The sequence below is a fragment of the Haemaphysalis longicornis genome, unplaced genomic scaffold, assembly GCF_048455015.1.
Source record: "Haemaphysalis longicornis isolate Haplotype H1 unplaced genomic scaffold, Haemaphysalis longicornis Haplotype H1 scaffold_1, whole genome shotgun sequence".
Classification (NCBI taxonomy): domain Eukaryota; kingdom Metazoa; phylum Arthropoda; class Arachnida; order Ixodida; family Ixodidae; genus Haemaphysalis; species Haemaphysalis longicornis.
Genome location: NW_027526203.1, coordinates 151618912 through 151626793, shown reverse-complemented (window position 1 = coordinate 151626793; position 7882 = coordinate 151618912).

Here is a 7882-nt window from a genome sequence, read left to right as displayed (position 1 = left end):
GCGGAGGCCGTGGTGGAATGAGGACTGTAGGCGGGCGCGAGAGGCCCAGAACAAGGCGTGGGGTATCCTTCGTCGGTACCCCACGTCGGGAAACCTCCTCTTGTTCAAACGGGCCAAGGCGTTAGGAAAACGTGTGCGCCGTGAGGCAAAACGAGACAGTTGGCGTACATTCATAACATCAATAAACTCCTACACAGACACAAGGAAAGTATGGACACGAATACGCAAACTAAAAGGACAACAGACACACAGCCTGCCCCTGGTCAGTACAACAGGGGACAAACTGGAAGACCAGGCTAACACACTCGCACAACACTTCCAACACGTGTCCAGTTCAGCACACTACACTAGCACTTTCATGAAACACAAACAATTGGCCGAAAAGAAGTCTTTACGTGATAATGATAAGTCAACCTCCTCTTATAACTCGGAGTTTTCACTTCATGAGCTGAGGACCGCTCTGAGCACTTGTAAACCCTCAGCTCCAGGCCCAGACAACATCACATATACAATGATACAGCACCTACACTCAGACACTCTTCTAACACTCCTCCACCTATATAACAAGATTTGGCTTTCGGGGCACATTCCTCGCTCTTGGAGGGAGGCCATAGTAGTGGCTATCCTAAAGGAAGGGAAGGACCCTTCCTCTCCATCCAGTTACCGGCCCATTGCTTTGACAAGCTGCCTGTGCAAGCTCCTCGAGAAGATGATAAACCGTAGGCTCGTGTACTTTCTTGAGTACAATGGTCTTCTCGAGGGCTGCCAGGCAGGCTTCCGGGCGGGGCGATGCACAAATGATCAACTGGTTTCTCTAGAGGCCTACATAAAGGATGCATTCATTCATAAGCAATACTGTATGACAGTATTTTTTGACATTGAAAAGGCATATGATACAGCATGGCGCTACGGCATTCTTAGAGACCTAAAAGCTTTTGGTATCTCGGGTAACATGCTGAACACTCTTTGTAGTTACATGTCTTCACGAACATTTCGTGTCAGGGTCGGTTCGGCACTTTCAAATGTACACGTGCAGGAGAATGGCGTGCCTCAAGGTGGCGTATTGAGCTGCACCTTGTTTATAGCTAAGATGAACTCTCTCCGAAAGGCACTGCCGCCAACCATATCCTGCTTGATGTATGTAGATGACGTTCAAATATCTTTCAAATCGTGTAACATATCCATTTGTGAACGTCAGGTCCAGCTTGGGGTAAATAAACTTTCTCGCTGGGCAGATGAAAATGGATTTAAACTTAATCCTTCTAAAAGTACCTGCGTTGTATTCGCAAAAAGGCGGGGCATCCTGCCCGATCCCGACGTAAAACTCTTTGGTGACTCGATTCCAGTAAAAAGAGAACACAAGTTTTTGGGTGTGGTGTTTGACGAGAAACTCTCATTCATACCCCACATAAAACGACTTAAACAAAAATGCCTAAAAACAATGAATATCCTAAAAGTCCTGTCTCACCAATCGTACGGTGCAGACAAACAACTCCTGCTTCGACTTTATGCCGCGTTGGTAGGGTCACGGTTGGACTACGGAAGCGTTGTGTATGGGTCAGCCACAAAAACAGCACTTAAAATGCTCGACCCAGTGCTTCACTTAGGGCTTCGCCTGTCTTGTGGGGCGTTCCGTACCAGTCCTGTCCACAGTCTTTATGCAGAGTGCGACAAATGGTGCTTAGCGTACCAGCGAACTTATGTTGACCTTCTATATGCCTCCAAAATCTCATCAATGAATAACCATCCCTTTAAACCGGTTTTTAATGATACGTCCACAACTAAACTCTTTTTAAACCGCCCATCTACTGCTGTTCCTTTCTCGCAGAGAGTGAGGGACGAGATGACTATTCATGACGTCTCCCTCTTAGACACATTCAAATCATCTCACACTGATCTTGTAGCACCATGGCATCTTCGTCCTGTGGCATGTGACTTGTCTTTCGTACAATACAACAAGAACAGGACACCAAGAAGTGGGATTTTGCAGCATTTCATGCATCTACAGAATAAATACAGGGCTGCAGAGTTTTTCAGCGATGCATCTAAAACGTCCACTGCGGTGTCTTGTGCTGCGCATGGGCCTAATTTTGAAGCATGTAAAACAATGAATGTTAATACAAGTATTTTTACAGCAGAGGCATATGGCATATTTCTAGTTGTAAGTCACATAGTTGAACATCATATTCCTACATCCGTCATTTATACAGATTCGTTGAGCGTCGTCCGTGCATTATCATCCGGAAAGTCATCAAAAAACCATGTCATTAATCTTATCTTCAAAACGATTATGGTAGCTTATTCTTCAAACCTTGGGTTGACTGTGTGTTGGGTGCCAGGCCACTCTGGCATTGGCGGTAATGAAGTGGCGGATGAAATGGCCGCCAATGCTGCACTCCGAAACACAGTCGACATGGCAACACTACCTTACACAGACCTCAAGCCACACATTAGACACCAACTCCGTAAAACTTGGCAAGCAGACTGGAGCGAACAGACAGACAACAAACTACACGTAATAAAACCACACTTGGGACAATACATTACTGACTCACACAACAGGCACATTGAAGTTACCTTAGCTAGGTTACGGATAGGCCATACGCATGTAACGCACTCGCACCTGCTCACGGGATCTCCAAGACCCCTGTGTAGCAGGTGTGGGGAGGGCCTATCCGTAGTCCACATACTCATACAATGCAAGGCACTTGATACAACACGACACAAACACTTCAGAGAACTCTACAGACAACATATTCCCCTACACCCATCTCTGTTTCTAGGTGACGATGCCATGGTTTCTGTGAAACGCGTTTTTAAATATTTGTCAGATGTTAAGTTTTTAAACCTCATTTCCTATCATGCGTAATCATATCTGGCCCTATACACCAGCCATCACCATTATCTTTATTGATCTTACTATGTCCAGTTTACACATTTTATACATAGCTTTTGTGGTAATCACTTGTTTTCATTAAATAACTTCTCTGGCGCTCTTTGCCCTCGTCGGCCTTGCGCCATTAAACACCAACCATCATCATCATCACTTGTGTAAACTGCGGGGGGCCGCATGCAGCGTACTCCCGCAAGTGTGAAAAATTCCAAATGGAAAAAAAGATAATTAACATCAAGGTCACGGAGAACATCACCTTCCCAGAGGCGCGAAAGAGGTTCGCCTCTTTCCCTCTGGGGAGGTACGCAGACGCAGCTCGCCGGGGGGCGGAGCGGCGTCTCGTTTCCACAGGGACCCAGTTCAGCGAGTCTGACCTGGTCCCTCGCCCGCCCCCCCCTGGGTTGCCTCTGGCAGCCCAACCCGCCACCACGCCGCTTGCTGAGGCAGCAGCGGTTGTGGTGGCAACCTCTTCCGTCGGGACCGGTGCCGCTCCCGCCTCTGTCTCCCCGCCCTCCAGTGCGTTGGAGGGTACAGAGGTGATGGACACCACGGGCCCCGCACCGGTTCCCACCGCCACCGCACCGCCTGTGCCACCTCTGGCGCCCCGGACGCCCTCGGCGGTGGCGGCTCAAACGAAGGGCTCCCGAGGGGGGGCCAAGTCCAGGGGGCCCGGTCCGTCGGGCACCCCTCGGACATCCGACGACGAGATGGATGTCGGGCCGTTCCTGCCTGCAACGCAGCGCAAGGAACGCGTCCCGACGCCAAAGCCTCCCGACAAGCCAAAAAAGGCGAGAGTCACAGCCCCGAAAGACGACACATAAACAAACACACACACTCCAGTAGCTCTCACACTAAATAATGGGAAGAGAAAACATAATTCAATGGAACTGTAGAGGCCTTCTTAAAAATCTTGACGATGTATACGAAATACTGCATGCTAATCAGCCAAGTGTGATGTGTCTTCAGGAGACGCATTTGAATTCCAAGCACACAAATTTCTTAAATAGGTACATGGTCTTCAGAAAGGACAGGGATGGCTGCACACACTCTTCCGGCGGTGTAGCCATAATAGCCCGGAAATCCCTAGCATGCCACCCTGTCGCTCTCAACACCGTCCTTGAGGCTGTAGCAATACGCACAATAATTTTTAATAGGTTGATAACGGTATGCTCCATATACATTCCTCCTGATGTCACACTTTTGAGCTCTGACTTCGAGGCGCTGGTCGACCAGCTACCCGAACCGTACATCCTAACAGGCGACCTTAATGCACACAACTCTCTTTGGGGCTCCTCCAGAACGGATGCCCGAGGTCGCCTGTTGGAGAAGTTTCTTACATCCTCCGGAGCATGCCTTTTCAACAAAAAACAGCCTACATATCATAACTTAGGACACAATACATACTCTCATCTTGACTTGGCTATTGGTTCCGCAGTTCTCTTTCCATGTCTTGAGTGGGGTGTGGGCACGGACCCATATGGTAGTGACCATTTCCCCACTTCATTAACGTATATAGGTATAGGCCCGAGCAGTCCATCTTCCCATAACAGGTTTAATGAATCCAAAGCAAACTGGAGTACATTCACAGAAACATCTAAACTACACCACACAACCATAAAACACCTACACGTGGAGGAAGCCGCCCAACTCGTCACGGCGCACATCCTCGACGCCGCCGAAAAGTCCATTCCCGAGGCCTCCAGTGGGTCCCGCAGCCCAAGGAGGCCCTGGTGGAACGAGGACTGCAGGCGGGCGCGAGAGGCCCAGAACAAGGCGTGGGGTGTCCTTCGCCGGTACCCCACGTCAGATAACATCATTTCTTTTAAACGGGCAAAGGCTTTTGGAAAGCGAGTGCGTCGTGAGGCGAAAAGGGAGAGTTGGCGCACCTTCCTCACTTCCATTAACTCGTACACTGACACACATAAAGTCTGGACACGAATACGAAAACTAAAAGGACAACAGACACACAGCCTGCCCCTGGTTAGTACAACAGGGGACACACTGGAAGACCAGGCTAACACACTTGCACAACACTTCGAACACGTGTCCAGTTCAGCACACTACACAAACACTTTCATGAAACACAAAACATCTGTAGAAAAGAAGTCCCTGCGTGATAACAACAAGTCGCACACTTCTTACAATTCTCCTTTTTCAATTCATGAGCTGAAGGTTGCTCTGAGCACATGTAAGCCTTCAGCTCCAGGTGCAGACAAAATCACATACACCATGATACAACACCTACACCCAGACACTCTTGAAACACTCCTACATCTATACAACAACATATGGCTTTCGGGGCACATTCCTCGCTCTTGGAGGGAGGCTATAGTAGTGGCTTTCCTGAAGGAAGGGAAGGACCCTTCCTCTCCTGCCAGTTATCGCCCCATTGCCCTGACAAGCTGCCTGTGCAAGCTCCTCGAGAAGATGATAAACAGGAGACTTGTGTACTTCTTAGAGTACAACGGTCTTCTCGAGAGCTGCCAGGCGGGCTTTAGGGCGGGGCGATCTACCAACGATCAACTCGTTGCGTTAGAGTCTTATATCAAAGATGCCTTCCTCCACAAGCAGTACTGCATGACGGTCTTCTTTGATCTTGAAAAGGCGTACGATACTGCTTGGCGGTACGGCATCCTTAGCGACTTGAAGTCCTTTGGCATGTCGGGTAACATGTGGAACACGCTTGCCAGTTACCTCTCTGAAAGAACGTTTCGCGTACGAGTTGGAACTGCACTCTCTAGAGTTCATGTGCAGGAAAACGGTGTTCCGCAAGGTGGAGTTTTGAGTTGCACGTTGTTTATTGTAAAAATGAACTCTCTTTGGAAGGCTCTGCCACCAACCATTTCCTGCTCAATCTATGTAGACGACGTGCAATTATCCTTTAAGTCTTGTAACCTGTCTATCTGCGAGCGCCAAGTCCAGCTTGGTGTTAACAAGCTAGCTGGCTGGGCAGATAGCAACGGTTTTAAATTTAATCCAGTGAAGTGTACTTGTGTTTTGTTTTCGAAAAGGCGTGGCATTCGGCCGGATCCAGACATCAAACTCAATGGTGTCTCAATTCCAGTCAGACATGAACACAAGTTTTTAGGTGTAGTCCTTGACGAAAAGCTCTCGTTCATTCAACACATAAAACAACTTAAACATAAATGCTTAAAGGCCATGAATATACTCAAGGTTCTCTCCCACTCTTCATATGGGGCTGACAAACAACTTCTTTTACGTGTTTTTACCAGCCTGATAGGTTCACGATTAGACTATGGAAGCGTTGTTTATGGGTCAGCAAGTAAGACATCCCTCAAAATGCTCGACCCAGTGCTTCATCTGGGGCTCCGGTTGGCATGTGGCGCCTTCCGGACTAGCCCGGTCGAAAGCCTCTATGTGGAGTGTAATAAGTGGAACCTACAACGTCAGCGAGCATACACAGATCTTCTTTTTGCTTTTAAAATTTCATCTATGCCACACCATCCTTTTAAATCGGCTTTTTATGATACGTCTCAGACTCCACTACTCCTAAACCGACCATCGTTCTCTGCGCCCTTCTCTTACAGAGTTAGAGAGGAAGCGTCAGAGCTTTCTGTCTCCTTTTTAGACACCATACAAAGTTCTCAAACAGATTTTATAGCACCATGGCATCTCCGCCCTGTATCATGCGACACATCCTTCACACATGTAGATAAAAACCGAGCTCCCACATGTGCGATTCTGCAGCACTTCTTGTATTTGCAGCAGAAGTATCAATTTTCTGAATTTTATACGGACGCCTCTAAAACTGCCACCTCTGTGTCCTGCGCGGCGCATGGGCCCGGCCTTAATGTCACTAGAACTCTGAACAGTAATACCAGTATCTTTACGGCAGAGGCTAATGGTGTACTTCTTGTTGTTAATCATATCCTTCAAAGTCACATCCCACAATCCATTATATATACAGACTCCCTCAGTGTCGTGCGGGCGTTGTCGTCATCAACGTCTTCAAAAAATCACGTGGTAAATCTAATAGTCAAGGGTATTATGTCGGTGTATGTACGCAAATTTGAACTGGTTCTTTGCTGGGTCCCTGGCCACAGTGGTATAGCCGGGAACGAAGCAGCGGACCGAATGGCTGCTGCTGCTACACTCTCGAATACAGTAGACATAACCACATTACCCTACACCGACGTGAAACCACACATCAGACAACAACTTCGCAAAACATGGCAAACACACTGGAGTGAACAAACAGACAACAAGTTACACGTAATAAAACCACACTTGGGACCACACACCACCGACACACGCAATAGATACACTGAAGTCGCCTTGGCTAGATTACGGATAGGGCACACTCATGCAACGCACTCGCACCTTCTCACGGGGTCTCCAAGACCTCTGTGCAGCAGGTGCGGAGAGGCCCTGTCCGTGATCCACATCCTCATACAATGTAAGGCACTCGACATTACACGACGAAAACACTTCCCACAACTACACACACGACATATTCCACCACACCCGTCATACTTCTTAGGAGACGAAGCCATGTTTTCTGTTCAACGCACCTTTCAGTTCCTATCAGAAGTTCACTTTTTACAACTCATCTCATACCACCCATAGTTTTACCCCTGGTCCTATACACCAGCCACCTTATTTATTTTTTAACCACTCTTGTTCTTCACCCTGGCCCTTTATACCAGCCGTGCTCATAGCTTTTAACTGATTTTATTTCTTGTTCTCACCTCATCAAATCACTTTGTGTTTGGCGCTCTTTGCCCATGTCGGCCTTGCGCCAATAAAATCAAACCATCATCATCAGCATGCCTTTTCAACAAAAAACAGCCTACATACCATAACTTGGGACACAATACATACTCTCATCTTGACTTGGCGATTGGTTCCGCAGTTCTCTTTCCATGTCTTGAGTGGGGTGTGGGCACGGACCAATATGGTAGTGACCATTTCCCCACTTCCCTAACGTACATAGGTAAAGGCCCATGCAGTCCATCTTCCCATAACAGG